The following is a 24673-nucleotide window of genomic DNA, read 5'->3' as shown; positions in this document are numbered from 1 at the left end:
CTCATTTCCTTCTCTATTCCTAGTGAATTCCAGGATCTGACAGACCCCACCTTAGCAACAATCAGATTTGGATTAGTTCTTGGGACATCCATCCCATGGGCTTTCTTTCTGTCTGAAGGGTCATTTAATTCACAGAGGAGTCACAGGCAGCTTGGGCTTCTGAGACTGTGCTCAAGGTAAAAGAAAGTGGGGTCAAAATTATGCTTGGAAATCCCTTAAGTTGTTCATAAAGTTTGATTTCAAGGTTTTGAGTATACAACCTATAAAATATAATATGTGAATCTGCATAATTATGTACAATATGTAATATATAAGTGCACATGTTTATTCTATATATAATAAATATAAAATAACATTTGATAACATGCTATTTCCTAGCTTCCCACCCCCACAGAGTGGTTGAATTTATATAAATCAAATGCACTTGAATTCAAGATCGCACTCAACTTCAGACATTAGAGAAACTTTTTGGTCTCTGAGTTCTAACCTGAAGCCTTCCTTCCTGTTGTGCTCAAAACAAGTCCATTTGGAACCAGTTGTGTATCTTGGATACTGTTTCCATGGAAAAAGCTTAATGGATACCAACAACCTTAATTAGAAAAATCAAATCACAGGAAACCTCTATCTGGGCACCACCGACTCATCTGATTATCTAAAAGACTGGCAGTTTTTTCTTTCCCAGCCAGAGCCCTGGTCTTTTGAAATTCCTATTATTTGTTGAATGAAATGTCTTTCTTTCTTCAATGAAATGTCTCACCCACCTGGTTGACTTTTGGTGTAGTACTCAAATTTTTAAAAGCCATGAAATTTAAAATATGCTCTCTTTCTGATATTGTAGCACGCAAGCAAATGTAAACTATTTGAAGCAGCTGAATGTAAACTATTTGAAGCAGTGAATGCTTCGTGTATGTATGTATTTGCATGTGCGGGGACAGTGAAGGGTAGGGAGTACTGGAGTTCATACTTGTAAGTGAAGTGTTATGCCTCTCAGAATGGACTTCTAGACCACGCAGTCATGCTTTTGCTATGGATGGGTGTGTCTTACTCAGTTCTCACTTTGCAGAGTTGCAAAGTTCAGCTTGGACAGCTGGTGGAACAAAGAAGACCATACTGAGGACTCCGTGGAGAGACTATGAATGTTCTCTCCTGTGTCTGGTGAGTAGAGAATGTATGACACACCAGGAAACTCTGGAACTGTGGTAACAATAGCTAATAGGGTCAGGGTAAGGGTTAAGGGCTAAGGGAGGTATAACCTGTGAAATGCTTAAAATGTTGTCTAGCCTACAGAGAGTCCTCCACTGGTGTTGTTGTTGCTTCTATTGTTGGCTCATGACCACAGGCATCCTGGGAATGAGTTCAGATCTTTTTGGAACCATCTCATGAAGTTTTCATAACTTACTAACCCAAGATACTTCAAAGATATATGTAAAAGGCAAGCAGAGATCACCTTTAATACTAGATATTCTTTTAGAAACAAAGATTCGGCCAAACCTTTCATCTTTGATAGCCTCAGGGGGAAAAGGAGTGGGTTTGTGACTTCCCTGTTGGAGGATGAGTAGAAATCTGCAGGGAGAATAAATATGTAGGTCATTTGGTTCAACCTGTTGACTGTAAGGCCAATAAAATGGAGAACAGGAGATGTACCAAGACAACAGACACATGTCACTATCAGTAGGTCTATCTTACAATAGGTCTTCTCCTCTCATTCTTCAATTTCCACGGAGAAAGGAAAACCAAAATCACCTTTCGAGAGAGAGGGAAAGAGAGAGAGAGAGAGGAGAGGGAGAGGGAGAGCACTCTTTTCCTTTAAAGAATGCAATCTCTATGTAGCTTTTTAAATTAACCCTACTGGGGAGATTTAACTAAGCCCACAAAGTTTTCAGATATGTGACCAAAGCTATTGTTCTACATCTCCATAAAAAGATGAATAGTCGAACAATTTATGCATTTTCAATATCTATTAATAATAGGTCACCTATCTGCAAAAAGAATTATCAAAGCCAAATTGGATTTATTGCTAAAATTGTACCTTAATTAACTCAGTAGTATGTTTCTATCATGAGAATACCTGCAAAATGCCTGCTTTATTGTGGGCTATAGAAAAAGGAGCAAAGAAGACAGAAAAATAGATATGTTGCAAAATTAAATTGTGATTACTATAGATGGAATTACACATATACAAGAAGAAACACAGGGTAAGAGCTGACACCATTATAATATAGAAATGCAAAAGGTCTATCTTTCACCTCATAAGGAGTTCACCTGCAAGCTGAAAATACGGAGATTTTTTTTAAGTTTATATATTTATTTTGAGAGAGAACAAAAGCAGGGGAAGAACAGAGAGAATCCCAAGTAGGACTCAAACTCACGAACCGTGAGATCACGATCTGAGCTGAAACCAAGAGTTGGCTGCTTAACTGACTGAGCCACCCAGGCACCCAAAACGCCAAGATTTTTACCTTTGCCATCATCTTCAGCATCACACCATCATTATTACCGTCATCATTATTGGTACCATTTAATGAGTAGATTTTAAGAGCCAGCAACGTGTTCAGTTTTACATATATAAATAATCCCTATAGCAATCTTTTTGGGTTAAATTCCTACTATAATCATGATGCTGAGAAGGAACCTGAGGCATATCTTTTCTAAGGTCATACTGCTAGTGAGCAGTGTCAGGACAGTGATTTAACTAGTCTGTTAACTCGAAAGCCCAACTGCTGAATCACTAAGCTCTATTTCTAAAATCTTGTAAATATCAAAGTTAAGGGATAAAATGCCAGAACGCTGAAAACATTTTTAAATGGAAATTAAATTGAACATAAAGAGATGAGACAAACTAAGTTGATGATTTTATTAGCACGCTAGTGCTCGAGTGGTGGATAGCACCTACAAAAAGTTCCATGTGACTCTGTGTTTATTATTAATTGTTGAGTAACGTATTATGCCAAAACTTAGCAGCTTAAAACAACACATGTTTATGATCTCACACAATCTCTGTGGGTCAGGAATTTGGAAGCTCCTTAGCTGAAGGGTTCTGGCTCAAGATCTCTCATGAAGTTGCAGCAAAGATGTTGGAGGGGGCTGGAGATATGGAAAGACTTAGCTGGGGCTGAAGAATCCATTTCCAAGATGGCTTACCCACACATTGGCAAAAGAATTTAGTTCCTTACTGGCAGTTGTTAGGAGGCCTTAATTCCTAACTGTGTGGGTCTTTCCATAGGGCTGCTTGAGTGTCTTCATAACATGGCATCTGGTTCCCCCAGAACAAGTGATCCAAGAAAGAGAACAAGACAGAAGCCAGGAAGCCTTATATGACATAGTTTTGGAAGTACATACTATCACTTCTATTGATCACAGTGTAGGAGGGGATGACACAAGAGTGTGAATAAATACTAGAAGGAAAAGATCATCAGGGGCAATATTGGACGCTGACTACCATAGACATCTTGCAAAATTTTTCATCATTGTCAACTTAAGTAAATGGTGAATTTTATACACAGGTTTTTTTTTAAGTCTGTTTATTTATTTTGAGAGAAAGAGAGCAGAGTAAGTGGGGGAGGGGCAGAGAGAGGATACAGGGTGAATTCCAAGCAAGTTCCACACTGTTAGCACAAAGCCCAACTTGAGGCTCAAACCCACAAACTGAGAGATCATGACATGAGCTGAAATCAAGAGTCAAATGCTTACCTGACTAAGCCCCCCAGGCACCCCTACACACAGTTTTTACTAGGATGCCTAACCTAATCACTGTGGCCATTCTGAGGTATTATTGTGTTTATTTTCACAAAGCTATCATAAAATATTTGGACTAAAGAACATGGACATAGAGAATTAATTTAAATTTTCTCTCTGGATAGTATCTTTTAATAGACATTATTCAACAAACTTCCATTCTTATCATTCCTCTATTTGTCAAGGAAATTTAGATCCTGGCATCTATCACTACCACCATCGTCATCATGGCCCATTTTGGTACTGAATGGAGCCATAACAAATGTAAGGGCCAATATAACCCCTGAATAATACTCCTTATCATGTTTCTTAGATGACAAATATTTATTAGCAATCCTCCTGATCTTCTTTCATCTGTATGTCTCTAGCATTCAGCATAGTCTGTCAGATAGTAATGCAAATAAGATGAATATTAAAGCTGCTCTTTGTGACAAGAACTTAGTGGAACTTCCTATACCTTTGGATGATGTTTGAAAGAGAAAGTTCTAAAGTAGCTTTGAAGGAATTCAGAGGAAGACAGACTACCAGGTAAGTAGAACTCTCCACGGAAGCAACATGGCCACTAAGAGAAACTAGGCCTTGTGGCCAGCTCAAAACACAAAAAGTCCTAGCCTCGCAGAAGTAGCACCAACTGTTACATCTAGGCCTTGGGAAAAATGAAACAGATTGAGTTGCAGGGAAGAAGTATAGTCAGGGGGTTGGGGGTGCCTGGGTGGCTTGGTTGCTTAAGCATCCAACTCCTGATTTCGGCTCAGGTCATGATCTCATGTTTGATTCGTGGGCTCACACCCCTTGTAGGACCTCCTGCTGACAGCCCAGAGCCTGCTTGGGATTATTATTCTCCCTCTCTTTCTGCCCCTCCGCCACTGAAACACACGCATGCACATGCGCTTTGCCAACATCCCAATCTGAACTAAGCTCTTTGACACTTGTATCTGCTCCCCTTGAACCTAAAGCCAGGACAAATGCTGTAGCAGTAAACCATGAGAGTAATGCCAGAGTAAAAAGGGTCTGGGTCCGACAGAGCTAGGAGGGATTTATATGTGAGGCATCTGGAGGCAATGTGGCTGGGATACAGTCATTATCTAAAGGAATCAAATTATAACAATGGAAAAGGGACTAAGCACCAAATCCAAACCTGATATAAAGCCAGAAATGAGGAAACAGCAAGGTAAACAGACAGAGGGTAAGAAGCAGGGCAGACAGAAATAGGCTGGGGAACATGGCTCTGAAACAGACACTGGGAATGATTTACTCCAATCACACTTTACACTCAGCACTCCATCAAAACTGCTCTTGTAAAAGATATAGACGAGTCCTTGGATTGAACAATGGTTTACATTATTTAATACAAAGGTCAGCTCTCCACTTTTTTCAGCATCATTGGACACAGTTGACCATTCCTTCTTCCTTGATTATAAGTTTCTTCATTTGGCTTCCAGGAAACTACATTTCTTGGAGTTCCTCCTACCTCATTGATTGCTCCTTCTGTTTTTCATGTTTGTTCCTTGTTTCTCAAAACAGTCTTTTAGTCTTCTTTTTTTCTCCCTGTATACACATTCACTTTGTGATTTCACCCAGTAAAATTCAGTACTTTCAGTATAATTTACATAGCAATGAATCCCAAATGAATATTTCTAACCTAACCTCTCTCATGAACCCAGATTCGGGTCTCTGCTTGGGTGTTTAACGAACACCTCAAACTTCATATGTCCCAAACTGAACTCTTTATCTTATCCCCCAAATCTCTTTTACTTGTAGTTGTTCCCATTTCATCTGATGGAAACTCCATCCTTCCAGATGTTGCAGTCAAACTCCTGGGTGTCACCTTTGAACCCACTCCTTCTCTCCCCTCATGGGCAATCCATCAGCAAATCCTATTGGCTATGCTTTCAAAATATATTCAGAGTCCTCCTTCTTTTCCCCACTTCCTCCACTTATTTCCCTTCTCTCAGCCTCCAGCTTCTCTCTCCCAGATCACTAAAGTTGTATCCCAAGCATTCATCCTGTTTCAACCTATGTCCCCTCAGCTTAACTCCAAAAGGGTAGCCAGATTGTTCCTCTTTGAAGTATGAGTCAGAGCATGTCATCCTCTTGCTCCAAACCCATTTCCCACAGAGTGAAAGCTAAATTCCTTATAATAACCAAAAAACCCTTCATGAGATGACCACCCCCCTCACTTCTCTGATGTCACCCTTGTTTCTCTCCCCCTTGCTCACTGGTCCAGCCATGATGGCCTTTTCACTGGAGGGGGGGGGCAGGCAGAGAGAGAGGGAGATAGGGAGACATAATCTGAAGCAGGCTCCAGGCTCTGATCTATCAGCACAGAGCTCAATGCAGGGCTTGAACTCATGAACTGCAAGATCATGACCTGAGCCAAAGTCAGATGTTTAACCAACTGAGCCACCTAGGTGACCCCCTTTTTAAAATTACTTTCTAATATATTATAAAATTTACTTTTTTATCCTCATTGATTATGTTTTCATGTGTGACTGTCTCTACTACTAGAAAATAAGCCCAACAAGGGCAAAGTTTATGCCTGTTTTGTTGACTCACATATTCCAAGTATCTAGCAGAGGGCCTGCTATGAAGTAGGTGCTTATAAATGTGTGTTAAAGAAATACACAAACAGCCAAGAATTCTTTATCCAGCAAGGCTGTCATTCAAAATAGAAGGAGAGATAAAGAGTTTCCCAGACAAACAAAAACTAGGGTTCATAACCACTAAACAAGCCCTGCAAGAAATTTTAAGGGAGTCTCTCTGAGGGGAGAAAAGATGAAACAAAACAAAAACGACCAAAAGCAACAAAGACTAGAAAGGACCAGCGAATACCACCAGAAACTCCAACTCCACAGGCAACACAATGGTAATAAGGTCATATCTTTCAGTACTGACTCTAAATGTCAATGGACTAAATGCTCCAATCAAAAGACATAGCATAACAGAATGGATAAGAAAACAAGATACATCTAATGCTGTTTACAATAGACCCATTTTATACCTAAAGACACCTTCAGATTGAAAGTAAGGGGATGGAGAACCATCTAATGGTTGCAAAAAGAACACTAGAGTAGCCATACTTTTATCAGACAATCTAGATTTTAAAATAAAGACTGTAACAAGAGATGAATAAGGGCATTATATCATAATTAAGGGGTCTATCCACCCAGAAGATCAAACAATTGTAAATATTTATGCCCCCAATGTAGAACAACCCAAATATAGAAATCAATTAATCACAAACATAAAGAAACTCATTGACAATTATGCCATAATAATAGGGGACTTCAACACCCTACTTACAGCAGTGGACAGATGATCTAAGCATAAAATCAACAAGGAAACAATGGCTTTGAATGACACACTGGACCAGATGGACTTAACAGATATATTCAGAACATTTCATCCTAAAGCAGTGGAATACACATTATTCTCAAGTTCACATGGAACATTCTCCAGAATAGATCACATAATGGGACACAAATCAGCCCTCAACAAGTATAAAAAGATTGAGATCATACTGTGCATATTTTCAGACCACAAACTCCAAATCAACCACAAGAAAAAATTTGGAAAGACAAAAAATACTTGAAGACTAAAGAACATCTTACTAAAGAATGAATGGTTTTAAGTTCCTCTTTAACTAAAGAGGAAATTTAAAAGTACATGGAAGCCAATGAAAATGATAACACCACAGTCCAAAACCTCTGGGAGACAGCAAAGGTGGTCATAAGAGGGAAGTATATAGCAATCCAGGCCTTCCTAAAGAGGGAAGAAAGATCTTAGATACAAAACTAACCTTACACCTTAAAGAGCTGGAAAAAGAATAGCAAATAAAACCCCAAACCAGCAGAAAATGGGAAATAATAAAGATTAGAACAGAAACCAATGCTATCAAAAACAAACAAACAAAAAAAAAAACACAGTAGAATAGATCAATGAAACCAGGATCTGGTTCTTTGAAAGAATGAACAAAATTGATGAACCCCTAGCCAGTATGACCAAAAAGAAAAAAGAAAAGACCCAAATAAATAAAGTCAAGAATGAAAGAGGAGAGAACACAACCAATACTGCAGAAATACAAACAATAATAAGAGAATATTATGAGCAACTATATGCCAATAAATTGGGCAATCTGGAAGAAATGGCTAGATTCCTAGAAACATATAAACTACAAAACTTCCCAAAAAACAAGAGCCCAGGGCCAGATGGCTTTCCAGAGGAATTCTACAAAACATTTAGAGAGAAGTTAATACCTATTCTTTTGAAGCTGTTGCAAAAAACGAGACATGGGAGGACTCTTCCAAACTCATTATATGAGGCCAGGATGACCTTGATTCCAAAACCAGACAAAGACCCCACTATAAAGGAAAACTACAGACCAATATCCCTAATGAACATGGATGCAAAAATTCTCAACAAGATACTAGCTAACTGGATCCAACAAGGCATTAGAAGAATTATTCACTCCAATCAAGTGGAATTTATACCTGGGATGCAAGTCTGGTTCAATATCTGCAAATCAATGTGATATATCACATTAATAAAAGAAAGGACAAGAACCACATGATCCTCTGAATAGATGCAGAGAAAACATTTGACAAAATACAGCAATCTTTTTTGATAAAAACCCTCAAAAAAGTAGGGATAGAAGGATCCTACCTCAAGTTATAAAAGCCATATACAAGAGACCCACGGCTAATATCCTCAATGGGGAAAAACCGAGACCTTTCCCCCTAAGGTCAGGAATACGACAGAATGTCTACTCTCATCACTGTTATTCAACATAGTATTGAAAGCCCTAGCTTCAGCAATCTGAAAACACAAAGGAATAAAAGGCATCCAAATCGGCAAGGAGGAAATCAAACTTTCACTCTACACAGACGACATGATATTCCATATGAAAAACCCAAAAGATTTGACCAAAAAATGCTAGAACTGATCCAGGAATTCAGCAAAGTAACAGGATATAAAATCAATGCACAGAAATTGGTTGCATTTCTATACACCAGTAATGAAGCAATAGAAAGAAAAATCAAAGAATTGATCTCATTTACAGTTGCATAAAACCATAAAATACCTAGGAATAAACCTAACCAAAGAGGTGAAAAATCTATATACTGAAAACTATAGAAAGCTTATGAAAGAAAATGAAGAAGCTATAAAAAAAATGGAAAAACATTCCATGCTCCTGGATTGGAAAAACAAATATTGTTAAAATGTTGATACTACCCACAGCAATCTACATATTTAATGCAATCCCTATCAAAATAACACCAGCATTCTTCACGGAGCTAGAACAAACAATCCTAAAATTTGTATGGAAACAGAAAAGACCCTGAATAGCCAAAGCAATCCTGAAAAAGAAAACCAAAGCTGGAGGCATCACAATCCTGGACTTTAAGATGTATTAGAAAGTTGTAATCATCAAGACAGTATGGTACTGGCACAAAAACAGACTCTCAGATCAATGCAACAGAGAAGAGAACCCAGAAATGGACCCACAAATGTATGGCCAGCTAATCTTTGACAAAGCACGAAAGAATATCCCGTGGAATAATGACAGCCTCTTCAGCAAATGGTGTGGGAAAACTGGACAGCGACATGCAGAAGAATATACCTGGACCACTTTCTTACAGCATACATAAAAATAAACTCAAAAATGGATAAAAGACCTAAAAGTAAGACAAGAAGCCATCAAAATCCTTGAGGAGAAAGCAGGCAAAAACCTCTTTGATCTTGCCCGCAGCAACTTCTTACTCAACACGTCTCCGGAGGCAAGGGAAACAAAAGCAAAAATGAACTATTAGGATCTTGTCAAGATAAAAAGCTTCTGCACAGTGAAGGAAACAATCAGCAAAACTAAAAATCAACCAACGGAATGGGAAAAGATATTTGCAAATGACACATCAGATTAAGGGTTAGTGCCCAAAATCTATAAACAATTTGTCAAATTCAACACAATCCAGTGAAGAAATGGGCAAAAGACATGAATAGACACTGTTCAAAGGAAGACATCCAGATGGCTATAACAGACACATGAAAAAATGCTCAACATCACTCATCATTAGGGAAGTACAAATCAAAACCACAATGCGATACCACCTTACACCTGCCAGAACGGCTAAAATTAACAAGTCAGGCAACAACAGATGTTGGCAATGATGCAGAGAAAGGAGAACTCTTTTGTACTGCTGGTGGGAATGCAACTGGTGCAGCCACTCTGGAAAATTGTATGGAGGTTCCTCAAAAAATTAAAAATAGAAAAACTGAAGACCCAACAATTGCACTACTAGATATTTATCCAAAGGATACAGGTATGCTGTTTCAAAGGGGCACATGCACCCCCATGTTTATAGCAGCACTATCAACAATAGCCAAAGTATGGAAAGAGCCCAAATGTCCATTGACAGATGAATGGGTAAAGGGGATGTGGTATACATATACAGTGGAGTATTACTAAGCAATCAAAAAGAATGAAATCTTGTGATTTGCAACAACATAGTTGGAACTAGAGGGTATTAGTCTAAGCGAAATTAGTCAGAGAAAGACAAACATCATATGACTTCACTCATATGTGGAATTTAAGATACACAATAGATGAATATAAGGAAAGGGAAGCAAAAATAATATAAAAACAGGACAGAGGACAAAACATAAGAGACTCTTAAACACAGAGAACAAACTGAGGGCTGCCAGAGGGGTTATGGGTGGGGAGATGGGCTACTGGGCAAGGGTCATTGAGGAAGACACTTGTTGGGATGAACACTGGGAGTTATATGTAGGGGGTGAATCACAGGATTCTACTCCTGAAATCATTATTGCACTATATGCTAACTAACTTGGGTGTAAATTAAAAAGTAAAAATACATAATTTAAAAAAGAAATCCACGATTTAGATAGTAAGGGGGTGAGTCTTGACGCACTGCGGAGAAAAGACTTCTATAGAAGGATGAGAGATAAAGCAAAAAGACCAGGTAGTAGCCTAGCATTCCAGCTCAGATAGGATCTGATGTGGCTTGGATAGGTGGTGGCTGTTGAGTAATCCCGTTTCTGGCCCAGTCTCTTTACCTGAATAGAGCTGGCCTCACTGTTAGCAAGTACTATACAATATGTCCCCATTTGGTCCTGGCGTTACTCCTAGGTCTTGTTAGCTAGTATCTCTTTAAAGCCCAGCTTCAATGTTAATATCCATGTGAAACCAAAACAGACTTCTGCCCCACTCAGCTAAATTCATTGCTACCTTTTCTTGTTTCCACAGTGTCTTGCCCATACCTTTTATGTAATGTTCATTGCATTGTATGAAAATTAGAATAGGTATCTTCCACTTAGCCATAAATTTGTGCTTTCCCTGTTCAATTGTGAGGCCCTGAGAACAGTGAATATGTTTCATTGCTTTTTATCTTTGTAACAAACCAAGATTAATGCCCACCCATGGTAAATGGTCAGCAAATAAATAACAATTATTTTAGATCCAACTCAATTTCATTTTGAAGAGGGTTATCTTTTTGTCTTCAACAGTTCTAATGTAATCATATGGTAGCAACAGATGCAACATGATTCTTTCTCAGAGAAGTCATGAATTTTTACAATTTTTAAAATGCCTTTTAAGTAAAGGAGATGGACCAACATTTCTATGATTAAAAAAATTAATGCAGTATAGCTCAAGCATAATATCTTGGTTTTTGGTTTTGGTTTTGGTTTTTACCAAAAAAAAAAAAAAATTCAGAATTTCAAGCGATCGCTCATTAAGTCCCTGGTTTGTGGCCTTGAAAGTTAAGCAAGTCTTCAGCTCTAAAGAAGCAGATTAAACCACTTGTGCTGTCAGCTTGAAGCATTTGGAAGCTGGCCAGAACTGCTTAAGAATCTTTTTTCTTTCTTATTCTCTTCCTTTCTGCCAGGCTCTCCCAGGGAGTTCACTTGCAGAATCAAATGAAAACCAATCCCTTTTATGCAAACCTTCCTGAAGCAGCAGGGCTATGTTTGGTCCCGAGAGCGGAGGTTCGTGCAGTGGAAGCCCTGGTGGTGATTTCTCTCTACCCAGGCCTTGCCAAGGTCCTCCCCACCACGCAGTGATGAAAGGAAGGATCAAACAGCCCTCTCAAAGCCAAGCTCCATCAGACCTGCCTTTACTAAATATAGTGCACTTCAATAAACACCATTGTGAATTTGCAGTTTGCTTGCTGGAAAATACACCACCACCTCCATCAAAATTTTATGCATGCATGTATGTATTCAGATCTTTCTCGACTCTCTTTTATCAACTAAAATACTCAGCAAATTTTCTTTTCGTTTTCAATTTGATATTCAATGTTTCTGCTCAGCACAAATTAATTGGAGGAAGCACTGAGTCAGGGAAAGCTGAATGAATAAAGTTTAACCACAAACAAGGTGGAGGTCTCTGAAATTCTTAAAAACACCGCCTTCAGCCAGGCTGCTGAGGTCTGCTGTCCTTCATCCGTGAAATGACACTTCCGCTAGTCAAATAAGGATGGGGTAGATCAAATTAAGATAATCATTGCTTTAGACAAATTCTCCTGAGCAGTGTCTGCTGATATAATTCTCAAAATATGTTCTGCTTTATTGTCTGAAAGACTCTGATGATAAAGGTGCTGTACTTATTTTTGGTTTATGTTCACCTTTGATCCTGGTGGAAAGTAAACATCTTTGTTCTGCAGCCAGCACCTGATCCTTGGGCTTCTGTTCATGCTTACCTAAAAAAAGATCAGGAGAGAAAGCTCACCAAGCACGCAATGGTCAACAGCAGTTGGGGACAGGGAACAAGAACACTGTCTCCAGCGGGAGGCTTGGGGGTCACCACCAGAGGATGTGAAGTTTTGAGCCGCCTTGGGCCCCCCAGGCCCCTAGCAGGTGGGAGAGGTGTGGGAATCTGAATAACCACACATGGGCAAAGCCCACTTGCTGTGGTATGCGTGAGAGGTAACACTTTCTGAGACCAGCTTCCTGCCCTAGGAGGCTTAACTGCTTCCATTTTTACATAGAAGGAAGCTTGCAACTTCCTTCATCTATGGCTTTCAGCACCTGTGATTTGGTGGGGGGGGAGGGGGAGAATGTTTTCATTCCTCCTCGGAACCAATTTCTACATCATTAGTTTATCAAATCAACCCAACAAATTAGGGTCTCAGTTTTAGAAAGCAAATATCTCAGCCTTGAACCAGAGACAAGAAATAAAACATTACGTAATGTTCTACATTACAAGAGAAGTGGATTCTAATAGGTCAAAAGAAGGGAAGAAGTCTTTTTTTTTCTTCATATTGCTTTTTTTCCTTTTTCCCCTTTTGTGGTTACCAGCCATTTGTGTGTCCTTTATGTGCTACAGTTACTCAGTCTTCAAAATGAGTGTAAACTAGGCGTTTATGCATTTACAAGATGAGAGCCCCACTCTGAGAAAATCCAAAATAATACCAAAAAATGGCTTACAAAATGTGCATCAGGCACGGTTTTCTTCTTTACCAGAGGATTACTCAGTAGGTTCCTTTAAATCAGAATTGTGCAGACCAAAGCTTTTACAAACAGCTGTCGAGCGGTGGAAAGAATCAAAAGATCTCAATTAATGTCCCAGCTACAGCATTTTGTAGCTGTGTGACCTTGAGCACGTAAATCAGTGAAACTTCCAGAGCTTCTGTTTTCTCTTCTGTGAAACAAAGATAACAACACTTACTTCACAGACCTGTTGGGATCAAATGAGATAATTTGTGCGGAAGTGCTTAGTTAACATAACCCATTTATTTGTGAGTTCAGTGAGCGCTCATGGAGCCTCCGCTATGAGGCAGGCACTGGTAGGCACTGACCATATGATCTGCACAGCACGCGGCATGTTCACTTCCAATTTTCATCTGTTAGAGACTTCCAACCTGTGTTGAAATTTGGTTTGGATGCAGTACACCCACAACTTCTTAGAAATATATTAATTTGTGTAAACTGAAGGACAGTTGCACATACTCATTTACTCCTTCATCTATTTCATACACACCATGAACTGTGAACAAACAAAGCATCTGCTTCTAGAAGAATTACCATCCTTACTGGCTAACGTGAAACAAAGGGAGGGGCACAAACCACAACCTTTTCCAAATACAGAATGGAAAGAAAATGCCTCTTGTTGTGTGGGTGCAGATCCTGCTGAGGGACTTGCCACTGTAAAGACTCTTCCAAGTTACCCTGAACCCCTGAATTGGGCACCATGGTAGGATGTCCTTGGTGGGGCTGTTTTCTATGTTTCAGACTTGTACCACGTTGGTGGAAGTTCTGTCTCAGGCTGTTCTGGTGCCAAGTGCTTTGTACCACCTCCTGTGTCCCTCCCCAACTGCCTGAGAGCCTGCAGCCATCTGAACTCCGCTCTTTTCCCAGCACCTGTGTGGAGCAAGGACTGTTTCAGTGTTTCATTAGACCCTAAAAGCTACTGGTGGTAATCTTGCCTTACCTTACCTCTTCTATTTAGTTGGGCTTCGATACCTCACATGACATTTGTCAGGAAGCTACATAGACTTTCTCTGGAAATTTTTGTTTGCACAACCATAGGAAGCAATATGGTAGCATTGCACAACATGAAGGGGCTGCAGTCTGAGGACACTGCATTGTGTCAGTAGCACCTTCCGTAGTGCACAGTAGTGTACAATACGTCCAGCCATACATGGAAGCCCTGATAGGAAGACTAGAAGCTCTGAAATATTCCTCGCAATTGAATCTGAAGCTTGATCACATCCATACTCTCTTTCATGCTCCTGAAAATTGTTTTAGCCACTTTAATCCAACTTTCTAGTCAGCATCAGAAAGTGTTCTCTTGGAATCTGCCTCCTCCCCTCTATCCATGTTGTTAAAACCTTAGTTCAGGGCTGTATCATCTTTCCCCTGAGTTACTCTAGCCATCCATCTCCTATCTGGCCTCTTTGCTTTTAGTCCCTCCTACAACCACCATCCATTTTCTTGCGTTGACAGGGTGATCCATCTAAATCACAAGCCTGGCCATGTCATCCCTCTGCTTGTAATCCTTTAATAACTTTCTAGTGCCTTCAGGACAAAATCCACACTTCTTAGCGTGGATATAGGACCCTTCGTGATTTTGACCCCTGCTCTCACCTTCTGCTTTTGAAACAATGTACTGGTTCATATCAAGTCAAGGTCTTTGTGTTTGATGTTTGCTTTGCCTAGACTGCCCTTCCACTCCTCTGCCCCTTTCTCCTGAGCAAGCTCCACTTAGATGTTACCTCCCCTGGGAGCAATTTGGAGGTGAAAGTGGGACCACATATTGAGCAATAAAAACGCTTCTGCAGCCCACAAAGTGTTTGAAACTAACAGTCTTGGTGGAAAGGTCAGCAAGAAAGTCATACCTCTCCCACCACACACTGATTCATAGGGATTCGATGCTAGTGGCAAGAAGTTCAGAGAGCTATACAAAAAGAAAGAGCCATGCTGAGCCCATTCCACTCTGTTCCTTCCTGGCCTCTGGGCTGCCGCACAGAGCTAATCAGATGGCAGAAAAGCCTGAGGAGGGGCAGCCTCAAGTCACATGGGAAATAAAAGTCAGAAAACATAGCAGAAAAAGTGTAAGCTCGGGAACCAGGAAAACTGAATTCTGGCCACAAAATCTTTAGATTTCAGTTTATTATTTCATTGTGAAAGAATTGGACTCTGTCCAAGGTTTGCATATGGTGCTTCACACAGCCCTAGGTGTTCCAGATGTTTCTCAAGGGCCACCTCAGGGGAATAAAAGGGGCAGAGAGGGGATGAATGTGACTCCCCAAGAACACTTCCATACCTGTCAGATATTCTATTCTTCTGCATAAGACTCCATCAACACTGCTTAAAATGCATTGCAAGACCCTAAAAGAGACTAATGAACAGTAGGTATCCCATGAACCCACCTTTTCCCAGAGTTAAGGAAGACTTATTGACTGATGCTCCAGTAGTAGCTGGGCATTGCTTCTGGCTGCTTGCTCAGTCACCTCCCTGCTCCACCCCCTCAAACTGTGCTGCCTATTGTCCAAGGATCAGTTGGACTTTGTCCCCAAACCACTCAATGCCAGTTGTATGTGTTGGTGATGTTCTTTTTTTTTAAGTTTATTTATTTATTTTGAGAGTGAGAGAGTGTGAGTGGGGGGAGGGGCAGAGAGAGAGGGAGAGAGAGAGAGAGAGAGAGAGAGAGAGAAAAGCCCAAGCAAGTTCTGCATTGTTAGCATGGAGCCCAACATGGGGCTCCAGTTCACAAGCCCTGAGATCATGACCTGAGCTGGAATCAAGAACTCGATGCTTAACCAACTGAGCCACCTAGGTGCCCTGATTATATTCCTTTAATTACGTATTATATAAGCCAGTGAAATACAATGAAATGAGAGCCCTTTTTTCTACAAATACTAAGGAGAATGCTTTGGAAAGACTTAGTAAAAACAACTAACTGAGAATATTGCTGTGGAATTATGTATGGGGAAGTAAACTCTGTGGGGAAAGATTGTATAAATCTAAATGGAATCTACTTTCAGACTGTTCCACAAGGAGCTTGGAGTTCTAATTCTACTTTAAAGAAATCCAACCTAGAAATGGTACATTTCTAGAAATGGTGCATGGTACATCAGAAAGGGGTTTCCTTAAAAGGGACAACTCTATGACTCCAAACAGCATGTCCACCCTCAAATCAAGCCTTGGCCCTACATGAGTCACTGGAAAATAGGCACCTGTGTTTTAAGATAAAATAAAATATGTAAATGTATATATACATATTATTTTTATGATTCCCCACTTTGAGACAAACCAGAAAATATTCTTTCTGTAAAACCAAGCAAGTGAACAAGCAAACAGGCAAAGCCACAACAACAGTCCAGGCTCTGAGTTTCTGTTGGCATTTTTTTTTTCCAAACAGAGAAGTCACTTCTACTGAAGGAGACCCTGACTGGCCCTGCATTTGTGCAGCTGTCAGGCTCAATGGCCACTATAACACAGACAACATGGTCATTTCCAACTACAACAGGTGTCCCTGATTTTTAGTCTTTCTTAAATTTCAGCAGAGACTGCAATATGATCATGAAAAAAAAAAAAAAGTTGGACCAGAAGAGGAAAGATAGTCAGGGGTGCAGAGTGAATGGTGTGAGCCGGAGACTCTCTCTCGAACTGGTCAGTACACTTGTAGTGCCAGAGAGCTGTGCTTGGCAAACCCACCATTGCAAAGATTTACTGATTCTACTGTCAGCTGAGATCAGTGGCTAAATGACTTGTCTCATTTTTGTTGGGTAGGGACAGGACGGTGATCATACAAAGCTGTCTGTGCCCAGTGATAGTAGTAAAATCAGCACTGTTAGGGGTCAACAGAAATGTGCCAACTAAGTGGGCATCGACCTAAAAAGTGTAATACGGTAGCCCAAAGAAGATGCGTTACATTCTTTGGTGGAAGGTATAGCCATTCTGAAATCAGAGTGTGGATCCCTGGTGTGTAAAGCAGTTTGTGAAAGACATAAGTATTTTATCAGGAGTCTCTAGTATCTGCAATTAAAGTATAACCTTTAGTAAACAAATGAAGAACTTGATGCCTTAAATTATAGATAAGGCATGATCCTTCAAAATGGCATCTTGTCACCTATAGAATTCTACCTGGGAAGTGGACTAGTTCTTAAAACCTTTAAAAAGCAAACGTCACCTACATCCTACCACTGTCTGACCTCTTCAGCCCCTCTTCTCTCTGATAAGCCATTGTCTTAGTCCAGACATATTTTGTACATATTAAAATATATTTCCTTTTTATAGCACAGTTGAAATCACATCTTCTATACTCTTCTGCCACTTGCTTTATGCATCTTATTTTTAAAACTCTACCATAGGGTATGGTTCCATGTAGTTACTAAAGATTATTTAACTAGCTAACTCAAGTCTTACTTTATAGAGGGAATAGGGGCATAATAGGAAAAAAAAAACATTAAAACCATACAGAAGGATATATTTAAAAAAAAAAAAACGCTGACAATATGGGAGAAACAAGAGATAGTCTGAGGAGTAAGAAAGGGGCTGACATCCGAGGACAAGTGATTTATATCAAGAGCAGGAATAAGCCTACTCTGATGAGCCTTTCCATCTTCTGTGAAATTCAAGGCTCACCTCAGGCTCAATGAGAATCTCTTTAATTTCCCAGGAAGCAATCTGTAGAATAAAACTTGCGTAATGTTGGGAAATGTCCCCTAACTTTGCCATTATCCATAACCGATATCTGTTACTTAATAGGATCTCAACTAAGGTACTAATTATGTTGGAATCAGAGTTTTTCAAAGTCAGACTTTCTGGTAGAGTGGGAGTCAAGCCATTATGAGGCCTGTTTATTCCCTTGGTTAATATTTTTCCTTTCATCCAGGACTGTACTTACTTTTTTTTACAGGAAGCTGAATGAGCTTACCAGAATCTTCCAAATTAAAAGAGCCAACCACAGCACAGTTCTTAATGGGATAAAGAATTGTGGTCCCCAGTTTTCATCAACAGGAAGGAGTCACGGAGTTCCACGAGAGGGGCATTGACTTTGGGGGTCAGACCATTCGCTTGGGTTCAAATCCAGAGTCTACTACATACTAGCCATGTCATCTAGGCATGATTCGACTCTCCAAGCCTTTATTTACTCATATATAAGTTGAGGTATATTAATCCCTCCATAATATGGTTATTGGGAGAAGTAAATAAGATAATGTATGCTCTCATGGGCCAAGTCCTTATGTGCATTGCATCAGGCACTGGGCTAGATTTCCAGAAAATGACACATGCTAAGTATATGGCAGACAGTCATTAAAGACTTGTTGACTTGAACTCGTTAAGCAATAGGGACACTCAAAAGGTAGACAAATAGGAGACTGTGACGGAAAGGTCTTTGTCACTGTCCTATGAGAGAGTAGATTAAGTCATTTTTTTTCCACATATGCTCCCCAGAACTTCTTTTCCAGAAACAGACATGGAAGAAACAGGGAAGATACATCTTGAGACTGAAAAAAAGTTATAAAAATGATGAATACAATATGTCCACTGCAGGGTGATTATTAATGAAAAGATTCTGTTGTGAAGGGCCATAGCTTAAACTCTGGTCCTGGTCACTTCCAGGATAGAGACACTGAGGGCAGTCTTGCACTACTGACATTTTGAGGGAGATAATGCTCTGTTATGCGGGGGGGGGGGGGGGGGGGGGGGCAGTCCCATGCATTTTAAGGTGTTTGGCACCACCCCTGACCTCAGCGCACTAAATGCCATTGGCACTCTCCACCAAGTTGTGACAACCAGAAATGTCTCCAGACATTGCCAAATGTCCTATATCCCACAGAATAGCTCCTGGTTGAGAATCACTGCTCTAGGGCCTATTTGACCAACGAACGTAAGAAAAAATGTATTCCCAAGGAAGAGACCCAGTACCCAGGCTTAACCCAAGATGAACACCTCACTTGCTGGGACACTTCTGAGTGCAGATGTTTCTGTCATCCAGGTTAGCCCTCCGATGAGCTGTACGCTTGTGCCCAAAGGGGAAAAGGACTACAAAAACTGCAAGGATCTGTTTTCATTCAAGTCTCTCAGAAACATCGAGAAATATCATCCTTCCTCGTCATCTGTCCCTCTTGCTAACTCTATTTTGACTGTTCTCCTCCCTGATGTTCCTCCAATATACTGTATTAATCGTGTCTCTTAATCTATACTTTTGATCCTTTGACATCTTGGGGCTTGCTGAATCTGGAAGGAATCCCTTCCCAGGGCTAGACAATTTCTAGAGATAGCAAACAACCTGCCGGTGGGTGTGACTCTCATATGCAAACCAACCCATCCAGAGCCCACACTACCACCCACCTCCTCTATGGGCTCTGACACTCAGGGCCACTATTTCCTGTCCTCAGTGACCCCCCAGAACCAGGTACCAGATAATTAGGGACAGCCCCTTTGCCTCAGAGACCGCTGAAATTATTCAGATTTGCCAATCCTAAACTGCATATGCTGCCTTGCCCATTCCTTCCCACAGAAACCACAACAAAGGCTCTTGCCCATGTGTCTCCCACATTCCCTCAGTCTTCTGACTGACGATGGTGCTTCCTCATGTGCCCCTTCCTCTTGGGACCTGTGGGTATAATAAATTATCTTTTCAATGGCAATTGCCCCTCATCAGTTGGCCCCTCTGTACCTGGAAAGTAAAAAACAAAAAACAAAACACGTTTTAAAAGACATGCCTGGTATGCTGCCTCCACAGATGGCACGTGTTGTTTCCAGCATGGGTTCACTCAAGCCCCAGACGTTTCTCCAAGCACTCCGGATGTCCTCCTTCCACAGACCTCTTGCCCTTGCTGTTCCTTTTGCTGGACATGACCCTCACTTTCTTTGGAACCCCTTCACCCAGACCTCATGAACTCCTCCACCCTCCTGATCTTATCTCAATCAGGAACTGCCTCGGAGACCTTCCCTGAGGCCCAGCCAAGGTCAAATCCATCTGCCATTGTTACCATAGCAATCTACTTGTTCTTCTTAGCACTGAACGTAGCTTGCATTTGATTCCCTAAGTGATTGTTTGACTAAGGTCTGGTGTCTTCCATTTTAGATTGAAGACACCAAGAGAACAGCAGTGTCTTTCTTCTCACTATCGCATCCTTGGCACAATGTCTGGAACATGGTGTGTGCTCAATGTTTGTTAATTGAATGAATTGATGAATCCCTTGGGGACTCCTAGAAATGACACGAGTCATCTTTGAAGAGGGCCTAAAGCCCAGCAAAAAAAGTTGGAAGAGTCAGAAAAATATATTTGATTACCGTTAACTTGGTTTCACTGTCCCCAGGTAGCTGGATCATAACACACAACATACTGTAAATACAATATAGCACATACACATGATGGCATATTATGCAAACATTAAAAATGATGTTTGGGGGCGCCTGGGTGGCTCAGTCGATCGGGCATCGGACTTCGGCTCAGGTCATGATCTCACAGTCTGTGAGTTCAAGCCCCGTGTCGGGCTCTGTGCTGACAGCTCAGAGTCTGGAGCCTGCTTTGGATTCTGTGTCTCCCTCTCTCTCTGCCCCTCCCCTGCTCATGCTCTGTCTCTCTCTGTCTCTCAAAAAATGAATAAACGTTAAAAAAATTTTTTTAAAATCATGTTTGCAACCTAATGTCTCATACATAGTCATGGGAAAAAACACCATGTAGTTATTCAAATTATATTGCAGGTTTATGTTTGTTAACATGTAAAAATGATCCTGATATATATTATTCAGTTAAAACACAAAGCAGGTTGTAGAACAATTTATAAAGGTTGATAATATTTTGTTTAAAATTAGCATAGAGGCACCTGAGTGGCTCAGACGGTTAAGTGTCCAACTTTGGCTCAGGTCATGATCTCACAGTTTGTGGGTTCAAGCCCCACATCAGGCCCTGTGCTGACAGCTCAGAGCCTGGAGCCTGCTTTGGATTCTGTGTCTCCCTCTCTCTGCCCCTCCCCTGCTCGCACTCTCTCTGTCTCTCAAAAATAAATAAACATTAAAAAAAATTTTAATTAGTATAAAATTATAAATATGTGCTGATGATATGTCAGGCACTGTGAGAAACATTTTACATTTATATGGAATTTCTTATAACAGCACTATAAGGAAGATACTGTTATCTCTATTTTAAAGATAAAGAAAATGAGGCTTTTATAGGTAAAACTCTTGCCTATGGCTCTATATTAATATGATAACTATATTAATAACTAAGTTAATAGTGATTTTCTTGAGTTAGGACTATTTATTTCCTCTTTTTTCTAAATTTTCTGCAATGAACATGGGTTAATTTTGCAATATAACATAATTAATTTAAAAGAATACGTAAATATTTTTAATGACAGAAAATGTTCTTTAAGCAACGTTCTCAGATAAGACAGTAAGATAAATTTTATATACAGTATAATTTCAATTATGTTTTCTAAAAAGCAGAAAGAATATACTGAGAGGAAAAGGGTACAAATGTTACAAACGGTTTTTTCACTTTATTTAAGCACTTTGGCATTTCCTAGATTTCTTACAATGATCTTGTTACCATTATTAAGCAATTTGCCAAAGTTGCCTACTGTATATCAATTAGCACTGAGATACTTTAATTGCTGGCTAAACCCCCAAAAAGTCTCTGAGGCTATTTGATCTCTTACCCCACAATGTCAGGTTATGCAGGGGATTTAATTTGTTTTTTCTATAGCAAAACTAATTTTTATTTCAAATTTAAGAACAGAAAAAGTCTTGGGGTGCCTGGGTGGCTCAGTTGGTTAAGCGTCTGACTTTGGCTCAGGTCATGAGCTTAGAGTTCATGGGTTAGAGCTGCACATGGGACTCCATGCTGATAGCTCAGAGCTTGGAGCCTGCTTCCCGGATTCTGTGTCTCCCTCTGCCCCTCCTCCACTTGCACTCTGTCTCTCAAAGATAAAAAAAAAAAAAAAAAAAAAAAAAAAAAAAGAATAGAAAAGGTCTTGATGCCAATGCATTTCACTCCCCTTTCTTCCCCAGCCCACCCCTTCCTTCACACCTGCCCACACCCCCTTCCTAGGGATTAGCCACCAGTTTTACTGCATCTCAAAATATTAGGGAAAAGAAACACGTTAATATTTCAGAAATATTATCCTTCCTCACATCCTGGTACTGAAACAATCAGACCCCAAACCAGACAAACCGGATTTACCCCTCTGAATGATTGACACATGGCCTTTTCCAGGTAGAGCTAAGTTAGTTGTAAAACCTCCGCCCTCCTGGGACTCAAAGTCAGCCAGGCTGACATGACTCCTCTTTCCTCAGGTTAAGGATTTATTGTCAAATGGAGATAGAATCCTCTTTACCTAGAAGGGTGGTCACATCAGGTCATCCTGGAGGGAACTGAGAGAGTACATTGAAGCCTAAGCTGGCAGCTGCTTTTGGCTATTAAGTAGTCTTTCTGCTCTGGAGCAGATGGCGTTGGTAGTGCCTTACAAGTCACCCTGGAAAGACACAAACATTGGAAAGTCGGCTTTGACTTTCCCCATTAAATCTCTTTTGAGTTTATATATAAATATAAACATGTGTGTATATATATACATATATAGTTGTGTTTGATAAATATATGACATCTACATATCACTAGGATTTATATAATGTTTACTCTGCAGGCTCGTCTGTCAGTGTATTTTCAGCGTGTACCTAAGCCAGTGCTTGGCACACACTGGGCACTCAATATCAATTTGTTATATTTGTGATAAATAAATGGTAAGTGAATTCTAAAAGGTGAATATCCACAGATAACGTGCACATAACTAAGATGAATTCAAATGTATTCTGTCCAGGGGCGCCTGGGTGGCTCAGTCGGTTAAGCGGCCGACTTCGGCTCAGGTCATGATCTCGCGGTCCGTGGGTTCGAGCTCCATGTCGGGCTCTGTGCTGACAGCTCAGAGCCTGGAGCCTGTTTCAGATTCTGTGTCTCCCTCTCTCTGACCCTCCCCTGTTCATGTTCTGTCTACCTGTCTCAAAAATAAAACGTTAAAAAAAAAATGTATTCTGTCCATAAAATGACACATGGGCAGTCTTAAGGGGTAAGAATGTAACTTGTTGCCTTTCCCAAAGCTCCACAGTTGGAGCAGGGATCCGTCTGGAGTAGGGAATGCTGAGTTGTGCCGTGCTCAGTGTGGAGTGGGGGTAGTTCCTTGCTTTGTCCGTGGATATACTAGGTACATACCAGAGTGGCCTTCTAGGTGGAGGCATGCCAGGGGACCCAGAGCCACTGCAGAGTCAGTCTCAAGCTCAGTGTATCTCCCGACTCAAAAGAGTCTCAGGTAGAGCCACGTTCCCTAGATACCCAGAGCCAGCCAGAAGCATATACACACAAGCAGCAGGTCCTTACGGTGGCTCCAGAGTGTTAAGTCTTCTGAATTTGGTTTTGGGGTCAGCCAAGAATCCAATCACAAACATAGATCTTATAATGACTTTGGGAATTTGGAACTCCGTGCCTGGTGACATTCTCTGTTTCCATTATTATCGTCATGATCATTAACTTTGCAATTACATTTATTTGAACACCTACACACTAGGCACTCTGCCAAGTACTTTGTTTCTAATTGTTATAACCTCTCTAGAAGGTATTATTATCTACATGTTACAAAAGAGAAAATGAGCCCCAGAGAGGCTAAATAACTTTCTTAAGGCTCACAGCTAGGAAAAGTCTTGCCTTCTCAGTTCAAAATTCATTAATGACTCCTCATTTCCTAAAGTCGCTGTTTGTCTCTGTATTTCAAAGAACACTGGGGGTGCCACAGAGGAGCCCCAGGAGCCATCTCAATGGCAAGATCATGTGGCAGGTTCCAGGGTTCCTCCCTGCAGCGTATATTTTGATGATTCTCTGATTTCATCTATTTTCAATACCAGTCATCCGTGTAAAATTTAATTTGATTTCTTGAGGGCTCTGCTGACATTTGAAAAAAATAACAGAAAGAAAGGAAGGGATTGAAGTAGGGAGAGAGGGATAAAAGGATAAAAAAGCCATTGACCTAAAGAAGAAAATCTAAACTTCTTAATTTTGGCATTTCTGGACTTGCAGAAACTGAGACATCATTCCTCCTGTGACAGCAATCCCTGTTCTTGAACACTTCTTCTCCCATCATACTGACCAAATGTTGTTTCTGGAACTCTCCTCTTGTCTATTTGCGTCTGTGTCTCTCTTCTTCAGTCTCCCAAGCTTCTGCTGTTTCTTTCTGCCCTCCATTTCCAGCTGCCCCACAGCTTCTGTCCCCTGAAGACTTCACTACTCCCCCTGCCTGGAAGTTATTCAAAAGGGCAGAGGGGTGGGAGGTGGGAGGTGGGGGTGGGGAGAAGGTGCCACTGGCATCTGGTGGGTAAGGCCAGAGATGCTGCTAAACATTCTATAATGCACAGGACAGGCTCAAATTGTCAGTGGTGCCAAGGGAGGGAAACCCTCCAAGAAGACACAGAAACTAAA

The 24673-nt window shown here is 40.6% G+C and overlaps 2 long non-coding RNA genes across 2 annotated transcripts; one reads left to right on the top strand and one right to left on the bottom strand.

The window, feature by feature from the left end:
- Positions 1-575: 575 nt before the first annotated feature.
- On the top strand, positions 576-12258 carry LOC131507282 (uncharacterized). Its single transcript, XR_009259429.1, has 3 exons — positions 576-905; positions 1064-1155; positions 11637-12258. It is a non-coding gene; the product is annotated as an uncharacterized LOC131507282 (long non-coding RNA).
- Positions 12259-12293: 35 nt separating this feature from the next.
- On the bottom strand, positions 12294-23671 carry LOC131507283 (uncharacterized). The gene is made up of 3 exons (XR_009259430.1): positions 23417-23671; positions 22548-22685; positions 12294-12449 (listed from the first exon to the last, which is right to left on the bottom strand). It is a non-coding gene; the product is annotated as an uncharacterized LOC131507283 (long non-coding RNA).
- Positions 23672-24673: the final 1002 nt, after the last annotated feature.

This window comes from Neofelis nebulosa, chromosome 3 (assembly GCF_028018385.1).
Source record: "Neofelis nebulosa isolate mNeoNeb1 chromosome 3, mNeoNeb1.pri, whole genome shotgun sequence".
NCBI classification, from domain to species: domain Eukaryota; kingdom Metazoa; phylum Chordata; class Mammalia; order Carnivora; family Felidae; genus Neofelis; species Neofelis nebulosa.
Note: the sequence above shows the minus strand (reverse complement) of the source record. Positions and strands in the feature narration are given on the sequence as shown.